We start from the raw sequence: 22,022 nt of genomic DNA, 5'->3' as shown, positions 1-22,022 counted from the left end.
GCATGGTGGTGCACACCTTTTTTTTTTTTTTTTTTTTTTTTTAAGGAGAGAGAGAGAGAGAGAGAGAGAGAGAGAGAGAGAGAGAGAATTTTTTTTTAATATTTATTTTTCAGTTTTCGGCGGACACAACATCTTTGTTGGTATGTGGTGCTGAGGATCGAACCCGGGCCGCACGCATGCCAGGCGAGCGCGCCACCGCTTGAGCCACATCCCCAGCCCTGGAGCACACCTTTAATCCCAGCAGCTCGGAAGGATGAGGCAGGAGGATCGCAAGTTCAAAGCCAGCCTCAGCAAAATCGAGGCTCTAAGCCACTCAGGGAGACCCTGTCTCTAAATAAATACAAAATAGGGTTGGGGATGTGGCTCAGCAATCCAGTGCCCCTGAGTTCAATCCCTGGTACCCTCCTTACAAAAAAAATTTTTTTAAAAAGCAATGCCAAAAATATGTTTCATAAATTGAAGTCTTTGTGATAAAGTACTTGGGTGTTCAGTTCACACTTGAAGATCTTTTTAACCAGTATTCCTGAATACCCCACCAGAAAACTCCAAATTGCAAACTCCGGGGTCCTGTGGAAATGCTATACTGGGAGTGTGGCCACTAGTGAATGGGTAGAACTCAGAGAGTCACACATGTTCATTCAAGCTGCATCACTAAAATAATTAAGGAGTGGATGTCTGCCCACATGCTCCCATTAGCCTGCAGAACACAGATGCAAAGCCCGTCAAAGGGTCGTGGCTGTGTCTGACTCGGAGCATCACTGCTCAGGCGTGCAAATGTAGCACACCCACATGAAAACTCTTCCAAAGCCAAGCTGCCAAGACCAGCACTTGGATAGATGGCTTCGCTTCTCCAAGTTGGCCACTTCATCTGTTAAATGTAGCTAAGGGCAGCTCCCAGGGTTGCAGAGAGAATTGAATTAGACAACACACATGAAATGCTCAACCGTGTTAAGTGCTCAATAAATACCCGCTATTACCACTGCCACACTAATACTTTAAGAATGCACCTTCATGCAGTCCATCATTTCAGGGGAATTCCGAGCAGCTGGTATTTATAGTTGCGCATGCAGAGAGACACAATTCACAAGCCTATTCTGTTTCTCAATTATTTTTGTTTTAATTTTTTTTTTTGAGGAGAGAGAGAGAGAATTTTTTTAATACTTATTTTTTAGTTCTCGGCGGACACAACATCTTTGTATGTATGTGGTGCTGAGGGTCGAACCCGGGCCACATACATGCCAGGCGAGCGCGCTACCGCTGAGCCACATCCCCAGCCCAATTATTTTTGTTTTATAGCACATTTCTTTAAACAGGGGGTCAAAAACTCAAAGGGACACTTTGCCACAATACCCACGAGAACTAGAAAGTCACATTCTTTTAAGCATGAGATTTTTTTTTAAAGCCACTTGACATTTGCCTGATACTAGAAGTCATTACAAGTCCCTAAGTCCCCAACCCACAACCTGACCCAACTGCTCTAACATTAAATAACCACGGATCCCAGAACACAAATTTACATTAGCATTTCTTTTAGCTAACAAAATGAGTATGTATTTTCCCACTATGATAACTTAAATGGTGAGTTAAAGATTTACAAAAATAATAACTAGGCTTTTTATTCAATTTAAATAAGATTCTTTTAGGATGTTCCTTTAGAGAGGTGGTTTCGTCTACTTGGGGGATATGGTGTCCTTGCTGCAGGGCTGGAAAGAGTTCTGTTTGGCAACAAAATTGAATTACTTGTCCACAGGGCCTGCGAGGGACAACTCTGGCCCGTGGCCTAGGTCTTAGAAGCTCTGTCATCAGAGGCCAAGATGACATCTGGTGCTTGGCCAAGTCCAGCCCTCAGGTGCCGTGCACCCCTTCTCCCAGGGCACAATGGCAGGGACTGGGAACTTCTCAGGGTGCTTTCACCTGGTTTGCATTTAGACAATTTAAATACTAAAACACAGTTATTGTGTATTATTTTAAAAAGTAAATTTGGTATCTGGACATCTCTGTGCTTCTTTATTGACACACTAAACAAGAGGGTGACGCGGCAGGTCTGAACTACCCTAATGTCCCAGGAATGATCAGAGTGGTCTGCACCGTAACGGAGCAGCACTGTGACAGGATAGGAAAATCACTGCCATTTCTCTGGTGACTGAGAAGACCATGGACTGGGCCTGGGAGGAAATGCTGAATTTGGGTTACAAGGTGGAGAAAAGTAAAATGTCAGTTTTTTCCCCAGCCCAAGTTCATGGACCCCCTTTGAAGTCCATCCTCTCGCCACCAGGGCCAGGGGTTGAGGACCCCTACTCCATGGAATCACTGAGAACTTAAAAGACCTGGGCCATGATTTCCCAAATCCCTAGGCTCCAGCAGGAGAGCCTGGGCCCCGTTCCAAGTGGAGGGCTCTCTGGGTGCTGTGACTATCAGGAACGGCTATTCTATGTGAGGACAACTGAGCACAGAAGAGCCAGCCTGGACACAGGCCCCGTCCGATGCTCTCTCCACCTGAGCTGCCTGTTTTCTCTGGCCAGGCCTCTCTCAACTTGAGAGCTGGGGGAGATCATCAGAGAGCACCAGGTCCGACCCACTCTGACATATGGAAACCAGCTTCTCAGCAGTCTTATACTAAGGAAAAGCCCAAGAAGAGCCGATTCCAGAACACTGTCCTTGGTTAGTCTCCAGCCAAGGGGACATCCTTGGGTCAAGTCCATACCAAGCCCCCAAACCCACTTTACAACCTCAAACTGGTCAAAGCAAAAAGCCAAAAAAAGGACAAGACTTTAAATAATTTTTTTAAAGTTTTATATAACATACACACACACATATATTTATTTATCTATCTATCTATCTTTCTATGTATGTTTCATTCCACCCCCCAGAATCTATCTCTCTCTCTCTCTCTCTCTCTATCTATCTATCTATCTATCTATCCATGTTTCATTCCACCCCCCAGAAATCTGAAGTTCAAAATAGAAATCACAAACAATAGGCTAACAGAGGCATGGACTAAAGGGAAACAGTGCTCAGAAAAGTCACTGCACATTTGTATATGGTAATTTTTAATAAGCCAAATGTATTGATATAAATTATAAATTATATTCATGTGAACAAAGGCAAGTCAGTCTCTATGGCCGAGGTAGTTTTTTTTGGGGGGAAATAACCCCCCCATCCCCAAATGATATCCTTATTGAGGGCGGTAGGATGATAGGAAATGGAAACAGGCTACCAGCCTTAACTACCCTTGATGTAGGTACCCAAGAGAATGGTTAACCTCTTATCCCTACCAAAACCTTCAGTCAGTCAGTCAATGGAGGAAAAAGTGTCCTTCAAGCCCCTCCCCAAGCCAGCTCCGACCCCAACCAAGCATGAAGACTCTCACAGCACAAAGGTCAGGGATCACCAGAACAGGCTCAGGGTCACCAGAACAGGCTCAGGAGAGACTCTGGCCGGCAATCTACAGATAGTACATACTGTGTCCCAAGGGCCAGGCCCCTGGGCCCTGGGCTGGAAGGACCGTTGCAGCCCTACCGCCACACCAGGCTTCCAATCGTGCCCAAGGCCAGGGCTGCCCATACCCCAAGACTCACCCCAAGACTGTAGGAACCACTTCAGGCCACTGCCCTCCCACTTTGACCAGGGGATTTGCCCAAGAGCTGCCCGGTTTCACAAGGCATCAGAAGCTTTGGGAACTATGGAAATTGACCAGTGGTTCTGGATCTGCTTGAACTTGAGTTCACACAGTGTCTGCACAGCCATCTGTCTGTCTGTCTGTCTGTCTGTCTCTCTCTCTCTCTCTCACATAACAAAACCACTCTCAGACAAGCCTCACATTTAAGGGCCTCCCTACTCTGGCCAAAACTGATCTTTCCATGGCAGAGTTCTCGATGACAGAACCCAGGGCCACACACTCTATCACGCAGCTAGATCCCCAGCTTCCATCTAGAACTCTGAGAACACCAAACCAAGGTTGGATGAGGTTATCCAGGAAGCAAAAGAAGACCTCAGGTTCATGCCAAGAACGAACCACTCACTTGGAGCACTTTCCAAGAGGTGGTTAAAATCACGGGAGGAACAGTCAACAGCTCTTGGCAGAGGAGCCTGGAGACTGGATGCCACCAATAGAGAAAAGGTATGCACAGCAAGGACTACAGGGTGGTACACTGACACATACAGGAAAAAGAATTAGAATGGTTGCAATGCTAATTCGCAGCAGAGGCTCTCAACCTTGAACAAGCATGGGAATCACTAGAGGAACTTGTTCAACATGAAGAATTCCAGATCAACCCATCCCAGGAGACAGTAGTGCACAACAGGTCCCAGGAACTTGCATTACTCCATACCCCAGGACCGTGTTCTAGAAAGACGGTGCTGGAGCCCCATCCTATCTCCTCCTCCCCAACGGGGCCGAGAGGCTGTCGGCAACACCTCCACTAAACCTTGCTCCCTTAGAACAGGTAAATCTCCCACACAGCACTTCAAATAACTATCACAGACACAACCACCTTAAGAGGTGGATCCTTAAGTGACCCCTTCTAAAGATCACAGGGTGGTAAGAGAGACAAGGTAACTTTCAGTACCTCTGCCAGGTGGTCAAGGTCAACATCACAGTGACAAGTCATGTTGATAGTGTACCCTTGATGTGATGTGATGGGATGGGATGGGATGTGATGGGATGGGATGGGATGTGATGGGATGGGATGGGATGTGGTGAGAACGGTTCTTTCCCTGTTGCCAAAACCCCACGCTGATCATGAGAAAAACACCTGACAACTCCCAATTAAGAAACTATCACACACCTGACATTGCTCCCCAACACCATCTGGGCCACTGAAAACCAGGGAAGTCTGAGAAACTGTCAGAGACCAGAGGAGCTAAAAACATGTGAGTACTAAGTGAAATGCAGGATCCCAGATGGATCTTGAGACAGAAAAATGACATTAGGTAAAAATTAAGTACATCCAAATAAAGTCCAAGCTTAGCTAATAATAATGCACCCATATTGATTGGTGAGTGGTAGCATTAAATAACAAAATCGGGGGAAAGTAAGATGCTGGGTACATGGAAATTCTCTGGTTACCTTTGGAACCAGAAAATTTTCTGTAAATCCCCAAAACATTCTAAAATTAAGGACTATTTTAAAACACATGTATCTATATTATTAATAAAATACACATATGCATAGTGTGTCATGGTTGACTTGCTACCACAACAAACTGAACTTTTGCAAGTTAGTAAATCAGTGAACTCAAGAAAAGGGGGGGTTTGAGGTGGGGTTCAGTGATAGAGCACCTGCCTAGCAGGTGCAGGCCCTGGGTTCCATCCCCTGGAAAATAAAGGGAAGAAAAACAACGTGAGATAAATACTCCTTGCTGATGAGCTTAACAACACGGGGAGCTTGAGACCCAATACAAGTGTTTGCTGTGCTTTGAACAAAGAGCATATCATATATACTTGAATATGCAAAATAAATACATAAAATACAGTTCTAGTTCATAAATTTAAAAAAAAAAACCTGCTCCCTTCAATGAGACTGAACAAAGACTTATTTAAATACAATAAATTTTCTCCTTTCAAAAAGCCCAAGAACTAAGTTTAACTTGTGTTATTTTCAAACTTAAGTTCCATGAGAAACACCAAGCATTAATTCTAGTCTATCATTAATATAGTATTTCACGAAAACCACTTTATCCTAATCCACAGGCAACACCGACTGATTCAGAGTGAATCAGAGGGAGAGTGGCTAGTTATAATTCTATTTTGAAAGGTAGTGTTAACTTATTTTCAGATGCTAAATAGAGCTTAAACATAAACACTAAAATCTGCCCACCTTGAAAAACTGTTTTTTAATGACTTGTTGTCAAAACAGCCCTGTGACCAAAGTACTAGACTGAACAGAACTCAATAATCAGAAACACGGTGTTTAAAAAATACATTAAGCACAAGGCCCAGGCTTCCATCCTCAGCATTAAAAAAAAAAATCACTACAACAGAGTGAGAAATAGTTTTAAATTTCAAAGAAAACACACTCCAAATTAGACCATCAGTAGGCTACAAAGCAAACTGCATAGAACTGGTTTGCACAATTCATTACCACTCCAGAAGAAGTCATCTGATTAAGTCAGTCTTTTTAAGATGTAAATGTGATGGCCTAATGCATTCATGCCACTCCTGATAAGGGAGTACTCGGTACCTCTGATACCAGCAGCAACAAGTAGCTCTGTTGATTTCTAAGAGTTAAAGATCTTAAGGAAAGAAGAAACCTATACAGGGGGCTTCCATTATCTGGAAAGCACAGACTGGTTGACTAAAAAATCAAGCGCTCACGGCATGTCCACAGATGGTCTGACGCTCACCTGGGCCCTACAGTAGAAGTGGCTCTGGAGTAAGAGAAGGAAAGATGGATGCCCCAGTCACGACAATAACAAGGGTATACAACTGGCATGGCAATGTCTCTGCTCAGGTGACATTAGCCAGTCTCCAGGGGCTGCCGGTGTGCCTAAGTTTCTGAGGAACTTGAAGGAAACGTTAACCTTTTCCAAAAATGCTTAAAATGAATTCTACTTGGTCTTGGCTGGATGAGTGGGGGGCTTCCCATGGTGTCTCCCCCCCACATAAAGGTAACGAGCAGTCATACTATGTACTTGTTACTGAAGATTAAAGTTGACTATGGATTGTGAAATCTCTGCACTGGCTTACGGGCTCCCTGAAGGCAGGTCTCTATTCTGGGATGTACCCCCACAGCCCCAGGACAGAGCTGGTTATCACTTAAAAATTAATTGCATGAATACAATTTAGTTAAAATACCATCTGGACAGCAGGCCAATCTGTGGGAGGGATGGAGATGAATGCAACTCTGTCTACATGTCCACATCCGTCCTCCTCCCGTCCGGAACTGCACTCAAAAGTAACAGAGGAACACATCTGCTGCTTAAATCGACTTGTTTCGTGCTTTCAAGGGAAAAAATTTAAAAATTTCTAAAAACTCTGAAACTGTACCATTACAGGTGAAACGGGGGTAGGGAAGAGCTCTCAGTGGCTTCAGAGAACATCAGCAGCAACCCCTTGTCGCACGGGAAGCAGGAGAGAAGTCGAGTGAAAATTAGTTTGCAACTTGAGCCGAACCAGTAGCAGAGGAAAAGGAGAATCTACATCTCTACTCCTCCTGAGAGTCCACATCTCCATTCCTTTTTGAAGCTGAAGTTTAGAGGAGCGATTATTCAAGTTCAGAAAAGAGATTGAAAGAGATTCAATCCAGCTCCCATCATAAAGAAAAGTCAAGAAGTTACTGCATAAAATCAGATGATTTCCTGAAAGGAGGGGGAGACTACAATAAAGTCAATACACCACCTTAACAAAAGTCCAGGGTGTGCCTTTTTTTACACTTGGGGTGCCCAAATTCCAGCCTGGACCCGCTGCTGAGGTCTCCTGAAACCACTCACAACAGGACCTCTGCGGACCAAAGCTCAGTGCCCACAACCCACACTCTGCTCATCTTCAAAACAGCAGGATTCACACACTGGCCTCCCTCCACCCTGGCTGTAAAAAGCAAATGATATACACAAACGTGTAACAAAGAGATACCTACATGGTTCTGTAGTAACTGAGAACTTTCCAGTCTATCCAAAGAGTCACTATTAAATATTCAGAGGTGGGTTCTCAGTCCACATGAGACTGGGCGATGGAAGAAAATAAAGATGGATTGCACTTTTAACGATCTCTACCAAGGGAAGTTCAAAAATTTACAAAGTGCTGACTTTGTGTTTATCCTAGCAACAGAACAGGAAGAGAGGAGATAAGAAACAACAAAGTCGAAAGAAAGAGCAATAGAACAGGAAACAATTTACACAAAACAGATCACAATAAAGCCAAGGAAACTCCCAACTGGCAGGTCTCTGCATTTCTAGGTTTTTCCTACTGATCAAGTAAGAGTCTAATTATAAGGAAAAAGGAAAAAAAAATAATAATAATGTTCAGACAGTAACATCATACAGTAACATCATACTCTAGCCAGCTCAGAGGTAGCTCTGTAGACGCTGAGAGTCAGCAACTAACTTCCAAATTAGAATTTTCCCTTTCCCTTCCCTTCATAAGGTCTAATTTGTGGTATTTTTGTTCTCTCTCTCCCCCAGGGTTTTAGAACTATACAAAGAAAGAAAGAAAACATCCAAAAGCTAATGTATGTGACCAGTTCAAAATTTATCAGGCTGAACCCGGAATCCTATGAACTTCAGAAATAATAAAACACAATTTTTTTCTAGAGATAATCAGCAATGTAGGACTTCTGAGCTAAGAAAACAGATGTCTTCGATTAGACCAAACTTAAAAGTAGCTGATAAAGGTCCCCTCCATTACTTCCACGTCAGTGGGCATTCGAAGCAGAAAGTGCTTTGTTTAGTCCCATCTCAGTTGTATCAAGATGCTTCCTGTAAAAATCAGCTTTACCTAAGTAGAAGGCACAAATATGGTGAATTAAAATTTAAAAAGCAGTATATGCTATACTTTAATATCATTACAGATGAAGAAAAGCCACGATTAAGTCAATTGGACTAAAGGAAGTTTCTTACAATGTACAGATGTATAAACAGTGTTTACATCTATAAAGATCTAAAACTTTTCACTATGTTGATTCAAATGGAAGAAACGGATCTACCCAGGAACGCTTCAAAATGAAGATCATGATGAGAGAGAGATTATGATTGACACTTTTGTCCTCTGTTTTAGACCATGAGGTCATCATTTCTTCATAGTCCACTGGGTCTTATCTATTGCACCCTACACAAAAGACCTGGTAAGGACACTATGAAAACGGAACTGAGGCAAGACAGCCGACTTCACGGAAGGGAAAAGCATCTTCGAAATCCACTCCATGCAGGTTCTAAGAAGATGGCAACAGAAACGCATAAAGGAAAACCCAAGAATGTAATAGACAGACCAGCTTTAAGGTAAGGGCATGGAGACCACCTCGAGATACATACAAACCTGAGAAAGTGGGGTTGGAGGGGTGGGGACTAAAGGCAAGGAAAGAAAGAACAGAAATGAATGGAAAGAAAAGTCGGTTTTCTTTATCTTGGTAGATTCCACTAAGTCTGTTTCTTAAAGCAAAAAAAAAAAAAAGTTGGGCTGGGGTGTGGCTTAGCGGCAGAGCGCTCACCTAGCACGCAGGAGGCACTGGGTTGGATCCTCAGCACCAGATAAATGTAAAATAAAGATATTGTGTCCGCCTAAAACTTAAGAATAAATATTTTTTTTAAAAAGTCATTTGATGGAAATTCACTATTCATTCTTTGCAAATTTCTAAAAACTGTCTTTGAAATAACTCACGTCCCTTGCTATTTTTCCATCTCTTTAAACATTTAATTAAAAATTTTAAAAAAAAACTCAAGGAGTTTGCGTTTTTTTATGCTGATGTCCCCAAGATGGCTCCTGTCCCTCCAAAAGCAGAAAAAAATTTACTCTCGATTCTGACCACCCCTTCTCATACACTCACGGAGACTTGAAAACGGGGATACAAGATTTTAAAGTGAATGTTCTTAAAATGGACACAGCTGGCAAGAGAGAAGGGGGAAACAGACATCAGGTGCTCTTTTCTTTTGTTAACCATGCTCCTAAAGTGAGAAAATATTTGCTGACTTGCAGACATCCTTAAAGACACAGCTAAAATCCATACCCTACAAAACATAGGCACATCCTTAAAGGAAAAGTGATATGGGCAGTCTGTCTTCTCACCTGGCCACGGGCACCTTTTTAGACATCTCACTGTGATCTGCTGCCTTTCAACTTACTTCTCCGGCTGGCCACACCCACAGTGGCTGTGAGGATCATGATGCCCAGTTAAGTACATGCACCTTTGTTGCCACTCACCCTGGAGCATGCTTTGTGCAGAGTGGTCCCATGGAAGTGGTGTGACTGCAAATCTAAACCTGAGAATGGAAAAACCCCATCCAAGTGATAGCCCTTCTGAAATCTAGGGCAAGAGGGAGCATCTCCCAGCAGGGACACCAGACTCGCAGCTGCATCCCAGTCCCATGTGCTCTGGGAGAAGACTGCCCAGCCCTCTGATGGCACCCAGGGTCCTCCGAACATGGGAGGGTAGGTTTGGCAGGATCTCAGCAGGTAACTAACTTGGAATGGAAGCCGATGCTGCAGCTCCCCATGGGGACCTTGTTACAGCCACTTCCAAGAATCTGGATGGAGACCTGCCCTGGCTTTTCACGCCCTGAGAAGGAGGTATGGAAGCCATCCTAGGATTCTTAAAGACCTTCACAGGCATCACATGGCACAAAGGGAAGGATTTGGTAGGTTCAGCTCCAACATTTGCAGCATGCACCTACCTACCCACCTTGAGGAAAATACTGGTAACTCAGGAAAAAACAGTAGCAGCCGGGAACAGCTGAGAGACGCATTCCAACAATACCACAGTTAGAGGCCAACTGAAGAATGAAAAAAAATGCTCCTGCTTCCACAGTCGGCACTGTGGTGAGGATGGGGTAGAGCCCAGCACACAGCTGTTTATGAAGAGGTACACCACATAGGCCCGTGCAACAGTATCCACACTGCAGGCCATGCTGGCATTAAGACGCAGTGACAGGTTGAGCATCTCTCATCTTGAAAGTATGAAATCCAAAAGCCACCAAAACTGAAAACTTTTTGAGAGCCCATGTAATTCCACAAGTGGAAAATCCTACACCTGATCTCACGAGATGGATCACAGTCAAAACACAGGGTCACTAAAAATACTGTAAAAGATCACCTTCAAGCTACACGTATATAAGGTGCACATGAAGCCAACGAATTTCGCGGTTAGACTTGAATCCCATCCCCAAGACATCTCACTGTACAAATGCAAAAGTTCCAAAATCTGAAACGCTTGTGGTCCCAAGCCATTTGGGGTAAAGGATGCTCAATGTGCACTGAACAGAACCACCACCCCACCTCCACTCCAACCCCCACTCACCCAGGGGTACTGCAAGTCCCTCTAGCAGTAGTTTTCAGTTGTTCCAACAGGGATCACCTGAGAATGTATTAGAAGAGCAAATTCTCAGGCCCTGCCCCACATCTCTGCATCAGACTCTCCAGGTGGGACCATCCCTCCACAGTGTGCTAATGCTCATTTCAGAGTTTGAGGACCACAGGTCTACAGCACACCAGGGAACAGGCGCAGCCAGGCCAACACAGTGCCCAATAATGCTCTTCTGTGACCTTCACAGCTACCCCTCCATGCGCACTTATACAGTTACCAATTGTTCATCATGCCCTTCCAAAGTCCAGGGCCTCCTCCACAACGCGGCTGATAAGAGGTTCCCAAATGAGCCTCTACCCACACTCCACTCCCTATCCCTGTTTCCAACAATGTTTCTCAAATCTCATACCATCATAAAAGTTATGGTTCTGTTTTACGAATTTTCAGATACCGCTGAATGAAAAGGTGGTAGCCAGACTTGGAGGATGAGGTGGCCAGAAAGTGAACACCAGACCTGACCTTTCCTAGTCACGGGACCCACGACCAGGCAACCTACAGTTCTTCTCCTCCTTTCCACAAGGTTAAAAACAGAACGCACCATACTCAATCTTGGTGAGAAATCAATGAGTTATGTGTAAAGTGTGAGGAGGGAGAGCTAAAAAAATCACTAAAAAGAGGTTTGATTTTAGCTTCTATACTTACAAATTAAAAACTTAACGTGTCAGAAATATGTTGAACACTGATTTCCCCCAAAAAAAGCTATTTTAAATTGGCAATTTAACCTCTACAATTCAAAACATATTTGAAAATATGGGTAAGGTGCACGAAGTATTCTGGTGATATGCATTGACTTTTAACCAAATCTGATTTTAGAACTCTAAAACTGAGTGTATGAAATATCACATTATTCCTTATAACTATGTGGGACATGCCTTTCTCAATAAAATACTATCATGATTACCACAATTATTATTCTAAAGGGTTTTTTACTGTGTCCTTTTAGCTATCTCAACTTTGGAAAATTCAGAATAAATGAACCCTAAGCCATGAAAAGTTTATAGCCCTGAACTCTCTGGACGTGACAGCCCCAGTCACATGTAGTCCACCGACCACCCAAAATATAGCAAGAAGTACAGTAAATGTCACTAAGCATCAGATTTTTAAGGCTTCACACGACTAAAAGAATGTGAATTAGTGCACTGATTAGGATTTATATTGATTATCTGCAGACATAAAATATTTCAGATGTGTTGGATAAAAGAAAAGTACTTAATTTTTACATTTTTAATGTGATTATAACAATATTTCAAATTACATGTAGGGCTCACATTTGAAACTCATAGGATATTTCACTGGGACCAAGTTGCTCCTGACAATCACTTCAAGGGGCATTTGCAGGGAGGCACTGCAAATAAAAGATGCACACACCTCATTTTCTGCTTCTGATCTCTCCTGCCCTTAGGGAAAGCCAGGCTCATGCTGGGTCCCTGTGCAGACAAGCTATTGTTACAAGGGATAACCCTGAACCCGCCCCAATAGATAGAAGTCTCTAAAAGCAAACTGATTATAAACTTTGTTGTTTTGTAACCATTGTTAGCAAACTGCTGCTCAGTATGTGACCACAGATAACTTTGTAGCTTAAAGGGCTGGGGGTTGGGGTGTATTTAAAGGCTAGGAACCAGTGAGGGAGTCCAGTCTACAGGCCCACACCTGCCCTGCTGGGGACTTGGAATAGGGAGTTGAGGATGACAGAGAGCCACCAAGTGCAGGTGGTGGTCAGGCTAGAACGTGAGGGTGGAGTGAGCAGACAGATTGGCAGGAGTGATTAGAAAGTTGTTTTGATGTCCAAGTCAAAAAGAGAAAGAAGAGCCAGGCTCAGATATAAGAGATCTTTCAGAGGCAGAATCAATAGGGGATGATAACCGGATCTGGAGATAAGGGGAAATTCAAGGATGAATGAGTCAATCAATGATGAGAAAACATAACCAGAGAACAGACAGGCCAGGAAACGATACAGTTTGGGACACTCAAAGTTTCAGTGGAACCAACTGATCAGTGAGAAGCTGGTCCATTCACATGAATTAATTAATTTATTTATTTATCGATGGATAACAAACCATGGATACACAGACTAATTAGAGCTTGAGAGAGAGCAGGCAGGAGGCACCTCTACTTCACGGAGCAGCAAAGGGACCTGGGTCAGAAACACCCACACAGAGCTCCTGGGCATCTCATCAAACACCTTCATGCACACTCCAGGATGGGACACTCTGGGGACAAAGGCTGCTCAGTCCACCCCAGGCTCCATCCTCTCACTGTGCCCTTCATCCAGGGGCCAGGGAACCCCTTCCTTTCCACACAAAATCCAATACATTATCCAATAGTTCTGATATTGTACCATGGTCCTCATGAAGGAAAAAAACAAACAAAATGAGTGTCCGCAGGTGAGCCCACGTGTTGGGAGAAGCATCTGTAAGTGGAACTCAGTCAAAGCTTTCTCTCTCTCTAATCATTCTGCTTAAAACCTGGAGCGCCAAGGCTCCCTGCCTGCCTTGGGGTTCTATGCCTGACTCTTAAAGAGTGGACAGGACCCCCTCCTTCTGCTACGCTGAAACCATCCCTGGCAGGCGTCCCCACTGATTCCACACCCGGGTGATGAAAGCAATAGTACATCCTAAAATCAGCCAGGTGTAGGAATGCAGAGTTACACACTGTTACCGGCTGAACTTTTCCCCTCCAAATTCAAATGCTGAAACCCTGCCTCCAGAAAACAATGCCGAGGTCGCTCAGTTTCACGGAGGACCCCTGAGGGTACCAAAATCTTCAGATGCTCAAGTTCCTTATATAAAATGGCAAACAGTAATCGCATGTCACCCACACACCCCCTCCCATATACTCTAATCATCTCTAGATTACTTGTAATATATAATCCCTGTAAATGTTACATAAATTATATTGTATTGCCTAGGGAATAATGACCCAAAAAAACCTGTACATATTCAGCACATTCACAAAATCTGCAATATTTTGATCTGTAGAGAGTTAATCCTCAGATGCAGGACCCACAATACAAAGGGTCAATCATATTTAGGGATAGAACTCTTAAGAAGGTAATTAAGGCCAGGCACAGTAGCAGGTGCCTGTAATCCCAGCAGCTCAGGAGGCTGAGGCCGGAAGATTACAAGTTCAAAGCCAGCCTCAGCAACTTAGTGAGACTCTTGTCTCAAAATAAAACATAAAAAGGGCTGGGGATGTGCCTTGGTAGTTAAGAGCCCCTGGGTTCAATCCCTATTACATAAAAAATAAAAGAAGGTAATTAAGGTTAAATGAGGTCACACAGAGAAGAGAAGCCTTGTACAGACAAGGCAAGAAGAGGAGCCAGAATAAGAGCCCACATCAGACACCAACCTGCTGGCACCTTGATCTTGGACTTCCAGCCTCCAGAACTGTAAGAAAATAAATTCTTCAGCCCCCTAGTCTGTGGTATTCCATTATGGATAATACACCCACCCAACAGGAATAAGCACTCTTCAACAGGAAGTTTTCCAGGGTAACTCCAGCTTACAACAATGAAGCAAGGACACAAGTTCACTGAAAGTGTTTGTCTGCCTCCCCTCCAATGGCTCACCTTCAGATGACTCAACTCACACATAGGATCTGCTCCCATCAATACCTGCACACATCAGCAATAAGGCTAAGGTACACACCCAAGGGCTATGTCGCTCTGCTCTGTCTAGTGCCTCATAAGAAAACAACTCTACCCAGCTAAATTCTGCTCTCCTCTTCTACTACCCGCTTAGCAGTGACAGAGCTCCAAGGGGAAGGACTTAAACCTAAATTTAAGTCCTATAATCCCTGGCGCTGTCCTTGAGCCCCAGTATCCTGATCTAGAAATAAAGACTGGAGCCAATTTTGCTATGTTATCTAGAATATTAAATATGGTGGTGGATTGCAGAGTACTTAGTAAACTATAAATTATCACACAAACATTAGTATACATTATTTTTATCTCACTATGGCATTTTAGATCTTCATTAACAATAAAAAGCATTCTGTTTTCCAAAACTGTCTCAAAAGAAGAAACTGCAATTCAGGTTGAGCATCCCTTATCCAAAATGCTGGTGACCAGAAGTGTTTCTGATTTGTTTTTTGTTTTGTTTTTCTTTTTCCTAATTTTAGAATATATGCATATTCATACCTTGGAGATGTGACCCAAGTCTAAACATGAAATTCAATTGTTTCACATACACCTTATACATACAGTATGAAGATAATTTTATACCGCATTGTTAGTGTTCCTGCATTTTGACCACAACCTATCACATGAGGTCAGATGTGGAATTTTCCACTTGTGGCATCCTGTCCACATTTAGGCATTTCAGAAAGCTTTGGGTTTGGGGGCATTTCAGATTTCAGACTTTCAAACTAGGGATGTTCAACCTCTATTGAAATTTTAAGTGTACCTTCAGCTTCTTTTCTTAAAAGCATTACAACAGCAAATGAAGTGGGGAGACACTCAACAACTAGCAATGCTTTGCTCAGTTTCCAGTCCAGGCTGACATGCACAGACTAATTTACTGAAAAACCACACACTTTGCCAGCCCACCAGGTGGTTACGTAGTTGGATCGGTTTGGTTTGTTGCAGACAAAATGCAGGTGCATAATCCCAGGGACCCAAGAGACTGAGGTAGGAGGATCACGTGTTCAAAGCCAACCTCAGCAAAAGTGAGACACTAAACAACTCAGTGAGACTCTGTCTCTAAATAAAATACAAAATAGGGCTGGGGATGTGGCTCAGTGGTCAAGTGCCCCTGAGTTCAATCCCTGGTGCCCCCAAACAAGAAGAAAACAAAAAATGCAGGTGCACAAAAAGATTATATAAAATTACCTTCAGGCTATGTGCGTAAGGTGCATATGAAAAATAAATGAATTTCAGGGTTCTGTCTTGTTTTTGTTACGTTTAGCTTCAAGACTACAAAAATGACTCATTTGACAGAGATTTTATCAAACAGAGAAACCACTGGACCAAATTGTCCCACTGTCTGCACATCCTGGGGACCAAGACATCAGTGGCGTAACGGAGGTTCTAAGGTACAAGGATTCTGGAGATCTGTTATTACAAACACTCTTGGCGTGCTGGGAACACACCGCCCCAGTAATCCAGGTTCAGATTCAATAAGTACATGTTGCACATTCACTGTGTATAAGATATTACACTAAGTGGGAACACCTGTGGCTCTCAGAGGGCTTGGAACCTCCTAAAGAAAATACAAAGCCAAACAACCCATAGAAGAAAGTCACAAATGTCAAATCAGACACAAAGTGCTGTGAAGCTTCAAGGGCAAAGTCATCACCTCTAGCTGGGGAAGATTTGGTAAGACGTGGGGAAGAAGTGACCCCTGGAAGAATGAGAACTGGAGACACCCAGGGTGGGTGGAGCAAAGGAACCCCCAGGGAACACAAAGGCCAGTCTGGGACAGGGTCACCACTGTGACACCACCTTGAGACTGCCATGCCAATCAGAAGAACCCATTCATTTCCATGGCTCCAGACTGAGAATCTGGAGGTAGGAACGGTTGTGCCACTGTGGTTGTGCCACTGTGTCGTTGGTGTGTTATCAGGCAGTAGATTAACCTGCTTACGTGGCACCTTCAGAAAAAAAAACACATTATGTTCAGGTGAAATGCAGTAAAAGAAAATGAGTAAACTTTTAAACTGCACAACTAAAATGGCCTAAAGAAGTGACAAATTATTTTAACTATAACCACATACCTTGGATAACCTGTTGAAAACCTGCCTTGACCTCCTTCTGAGTTGCCTTAACTCCAGCATTTAACACACACCTTATCATTTTTAGCTTAGGCCCTTTGAAGTGTTTCCATCACTCATTTTAGGAATGAGAAAGAATTTGGAAGTGCCATCTGCAGTCCCTCTGGATGGGAAAACTAATTTCCTAAGCCTCTGGGGGAGCCGTCAGGGAGTTTCTACTTCATTTGAGAAAAGAAGTTAGCTGACTACTTTTTCCCAAACATCCCTCACCACCCTCTCCTGCCGTTCTCGGGAGCGATCTTGAGTTCTTCCATCATGAAGCTTCATTTTTAATGTCCAAAAGCCATTTCCACAAACCCTGTCTTCCTCAGGGCACACTGCAAGCCAGCTGGAGCCTTTAGAAGCATTTTCATCCCAGAGTATCACAGTCTGGTCTAGCCAGGGCAAACTCCGCTAATGCAAGCAGTCACGGAAAGGACTCCAGGTCATCCTGGGCAATCAAGGAGTCTCTGGGCAGTCCCAAAGGTTATCCCGTCGGTGTACACGACGCAAGATGATTTCGGGTGCATTTAATATGGATGATAGCACATTTCTCAAATACTGTGTACCTAAGATCTGCTGTTTGTTGGGAAAGCACAGCAACCCCCAATGTAAATGACAGAAGGTGAAACTATGACAAGGCCAAATGGAGCAGGGATGAGGAAAACGTAAGGATGTAGCATTTAATAATACAAGATCCAAAGCCTTAAAAACTGACCACAGCTGCTTCAAATGCACACTTCACAAGCCCCACCCATTTAAAAAGGATCGGTTTCTCCACAGTGGGCAGAGGGAGTTAGAGTAGACAATTTTCCAGGTGGCAGTTTGTGGCTCAGTTTCATCCTGTGTGTCATGATCAACCCCACTGTTGACAGAATGGAGCAGCTAAGAAACCAAGTGCCAGGGAGAGGAAGTGAGTGGGCATCTCCACCGGCTTCCCGCTGCTTAGAGGTCTCAATTTCAGTCTCAGATGGCCACAGATCCGGCCCACTTTCTTTAATCAAAACTACATTCAACTTCAAGGAGAGAAATATAAAGAAAGGATTTTCCTTCACAATCAAGGATAACACCTGCTTCTTAGGGAATTCCTATTGCCAACATGTAAAAACCTACACCCAGAGCCCAAACGGGGTTAAATATCCTCTTTCTCCAATGTGTCCACTGACTACCATTCTCCTTCTATAAACGACACACAGGCTTCAAAATCCTGTTATTAATTCACCCGTTTTATCTCTGAACATTCTGTAAGTGAATTAAGGGTGTGTTCAGAAGCACAGTTAAGATCTGTTTTGATAAGTCAAAGCAGCCCAGGTTTCTTTTTTTTTTTTTTTTTTTTTTTTCCAGCCACTTCTAAGAGTTGAAAACCACTGTTGATAAACGTATCAAAAGCAGGGACATGAAACACACCCAGAATTACTTTCATTTCTACACAAAATCCCTTCCAGAAGCTTGCGCTGAACTGAGACAAGGAAGGGACTCCCCTACCTGTGGGGCCCTGGCAATCCCCGCCCACTGGCCTTTAGGTTTGGTTTCTTTGGGGGTCATTGCAGGAGCGGGCCTGCGATGTTTGAGGCCCCTGCAACCCCGACAGGGGCCTGCTCATCCCACTGAACACAAATTTGGCAGAATCAGCTTCAAACCTGTTGGCAAAATAAACAAAACCAAACGAGGGGAAACTGCCAGCCTCAATGGTCTGAAGTGGCCAGAGCCAACTCCAAACGCGGTCCTGCTTTGTCCCTGAAGCTATTTACAATACGGAGTTTTAAGTCAGGTGCCTGGTGTCCATTAACCAATGACCCCCAGCATCCCGAATCGTTATGGTCTACAAACTAAAGCGTTTTGCAAATGAAACCCCTCCACACAACGCCAAGCTAACCGCGCTCAAAAGGGAGTCACCCTGGATGATTTAAAAACCGCACAACAAACGCTTCCAGGAATACTTGGTGGTTAAATCGCCCTGAATAAACCAGGAGGACAGAGCGATTGGGAGAAACTTTGGTTCAGGTGACTTAGGAGTCTTGGAAATCCGAGGCAGGACGCAGAGGCTGAAACCCGGCACAAAAGCGCCCTTGGCTCGGCCCGCCAAGGCAAGAGCCTCCTTTATGTGATGTGACGGTAGCTTTGTGCGGGATCATAAATAGTTCTCATAAACACAGTAAGTTCTCCCGGCCCACACCGGCCTCCCGAGTCCCGGCGCTGGGGCCCTGGGATCCCCGGCTATTCTTCCCAGGCACACGCGCCCGGACGACCCCGGCCACCCCACGGCCCCACGCCCACCCCGGGCTCGGGGTCCGCCGCCCGGCCTCAGGCCAGACGTGGCCTGCGTCCCTGGGGGTCTCCAGTCTCGGGCCCCGCAGCCCGCACCCCTGCCCAGGTCCCCGCCCGCGCCCTGGGTGGGCGCCCCCGCCCCCGTGCCATCTGGGAGAGTGGGGAGCCTGGAGGGGCGGGCAGGAAGGTGTGCAGCTGGAGGCACCCGGCAATCTGCAGCCAGGGACGCCCAGGCCGCGACGGGGCCGAGGGCACCCGTGGGGCACCAGAGGACCGGCTCCCCCCAACCTCTCCCCGGGCGCGCCCCGGCCCGCGAGCCCCGCCGCGCTCCAACTCTGCCGAACCGCCCCAAGTTTGCGGCCCCCGCCCCGCGCCTTCCAGCCACGCTTACCTCGCCGCGGGCAGCCCGCCGAGGCCGGAGGGCAGCGGCGCGGGTCCCGGGGCGGCGGCCGCGCTGCGCCCGCCCAGGCGCCGCTCTTTGTCTTGCGCGGCTCCCTCCTCCCGCCGCCGGGCGGACGCTGCCGGCCCGGGCGGACCCCGCCGGCCCGGGCGCCGCGAGCCTCTCCACTGCCGAGCCCTCCCCGCCGCCCGCCGCCCGCCGCTCGCTCGGCCGCGCGGCTCCGGCCTGATGATCCCGGCGGCGGCGGCGGCGGCGGCGGCGGCGACCCTCCCCCGGCGCAGCGCCCGCCCCTCCGCGCGCTTCCTCCTCCTCCCGCGCTCCTCCCCGGCCGCGCCGTGACGCCGCCCAGGGGCCGGGCCAGGCGCCGCGCAGGGGGCGGGCGCTGGACCTACCTGGGGGCGCACCCCGGCGCCGCCGAGCCCCGCGGCCGGGCCCCGGAACGCGCCCCCCAACAGCACCGGCTCTGGAACCGCTCGGCTCCAGCGGCACAGCGCGATTCGAGCGCCCAGGGAGAAAACGGTCCCCACTCCTGAACCTGCTCGCGCGGGGAGTGGGGGCGGGGTGGTGGGGACGCGAGTGGAAATGCAGGCGGCAACTTGCAGCCTGAGATGACTACCCCGAGATCTTTCCATCCTCTTTTTCTGTTTGTTTGATTTTCTTATCATGACGCGCTAGTTGTTTGGCCACGGTCCCCCTCCTGGAAGCCTTCCCACGGCACTTTGAGCAAAGCAGGCCTGTTGTCCATCAGAAAAGTGACTTACATAAAAATGTCACTTCCTCTCTGTAATTGCTTCTGGGTATTTTTATTTATCTGCCTTGCATCTGTTTACTTTCCCAACCAGACACGTTTTTACTCCATCCTCCCTGATGGGGGCACTTCCTAAGAAGAGAGGAAACCCGACCTCCAGTGCCCCCTCCAGCCAGTGGGATCCTTGATTCTTGTTGCCTACTCAAAGCAGAGTGCGAAGGCAGTTAGGAGTCCTCTCTAATAGTGGGGCCGCCTGTTCTTGCAGCCTCGAGTGGTGGCCAACCTGTAAATAAACTTGAAAGATTAAACCCGGGAAGAAAGGGAAAGACGCGTCTCCCTTTCACAAGCACATGAATCCAGATGTTTTTTTTTTTCTCCAATCTCCTTCCCATGTGGTTTCCCAAAGGAAATCCTAATACTCAAATGATTCTGATTTCCTGGTAGGATAGGCTGCATCCATGTTAGTGAAAATCCTTCCTAGGCTCCAAGCTGCTTCTTATTATTAAGGCAGTAATAATTCACCCAAGGTGACCAAACAGTGTTATTTGATTGACTCATTACCTGCCACCTTCCAAAAGGAAGTACCCAAGAATGGGTAACCAGAGTTACTGGTCTTTGTAGTCAGACCGTGAAATGTTTGACTATGGGCTTCCTGAACTGTGTAACCTCACACAGGTGTTTCTTAACCTTTCTAAAATTTATCAAATGAGGACATAATATTTGCCTGTCTCCTATGTAAAGTACCTGGCATGCTGCCTGGTAGTAGCTCATACTCCATGGCTCAGTAGGTGGAAGGAGGTACAGGACATTGAGAGAATCAGGTACTACTAGATCAGGAAATCTGACAGCCTCTTTCTCTGTTTTGACCTTGGGGACGGTGGGGGTGGGGTACCTCTGTTCATCCTTTTGTGCAATATCTTGCTAATATCTTCCTTTTTGATAAGGAAAGCAGGATTCTAATCCATAGTCTGACCAGGTTTTAAATTAGTTTGCTCAATCTAGGCAGAATAACACTGACCCCGTTTTTAATTTGTTTACTTTGTCAAACTGGAGTCAAGGTTCTTGAAATCCTCTTCCTTCTTTGATTCTTTGTAAAGTTACCAATTGTCATCCTGTATCTAAACTCTAGTCCATGCTCAATGTCTATCCTACCCTGACATTTCATTCTGATTGGGGGGCGGGGGGGGGGGGGCTAGGGATTGAATTTAGGGCCTCCCTGAGGAGCTGTGATTGTGAGCATGTGTCACCATGCCAGGCTCTGATTCTCTTATATTTTCACTTACCTGTCTGTTTCCTCATAAGGAATAAATTGTGGCCATTTACTTTTTTTCCTGATATGCACTTTCTGTGTGTGTGTGTGTATGTGTGTGTGTGTGTGACTTGATCATCTGTTGTAGGCTCCTACTCTGGACTTCCCTAGAAGCTCGCAGTATTGTTGACTTGTCAAGTCTCCAGCTTGCCTACACTCCCTGCAGGTCATCTCTTCTAGATTATCACATTCAAAAGAAAATTTTAATCTCCTTTCCAATCCAGCTTTTCATTCCGTAGTCTCTGACCTGACCCAAAGTCCACTTCTGCTCCCGGGAGTAACCTATTGGCCATCAGACCTCTTCCTTGCCTCTCTCACTTCTACCCGAGTGAAGGCAGGAGTGGACACTAGATGACTACAGAACCCCTGTCAATCTACTTCCGTGATTCTGATTCCTTGTGATTCTTAAACATCGTTAACCGTACCTTCCTTTTTGACTCCCATGCAACATCCTAACATGTAACCTCATTCCTAGCAATACTGATGATGAAGCTTTGTTGAGTTCCTAGCAGCTGTCAGCTCTAATCCACTCACAATA

At 45.7% G+C, this 22,022-nt stretch overlaps 1 protein-coding gene across 1 annotated transcript in view; it reads right to left on the bottom strand.

Annotated features, from left to right (window-relative positions):
• Nucleotides 1–19,554, bottom strand: part of Nck2 (NCK adaptor protein 2) — a 144,576-nt gene extending 125,022 nt beyond the window's left edge. The window contains exon 1 of the mRNA XM_026411345.2: nucleotides 19,419–19,554. The gene's annotated coding sequence lies outside the window, so the exon portion shown is untranslated. The remainder of the gene's footprint in view (nucleotides 1–19,418) is intronic.
• Between the last annotated feature and the right edge of the window lie 2,468 nt (nucleotides 19,555–22,022).

This window comes from Urocitellus parryii, chromosome 12, assembly GCF_045843805.1.
Source record: "Urocitellus parryii isolate mUroPar1 chromosome 12, mUroPar1.hap1, whole genome shotgun sequence".
NCBI lineage: Eukaryota > Metazoa > Chordata > Mammalia > Rodentia > Sciuridae > Urocitellus > Urocitellus parryii.
Note: the sequence above shows the minus strand (reverse complement) of the source record. Positions and strands in the feature narration are given on the sequence as shown.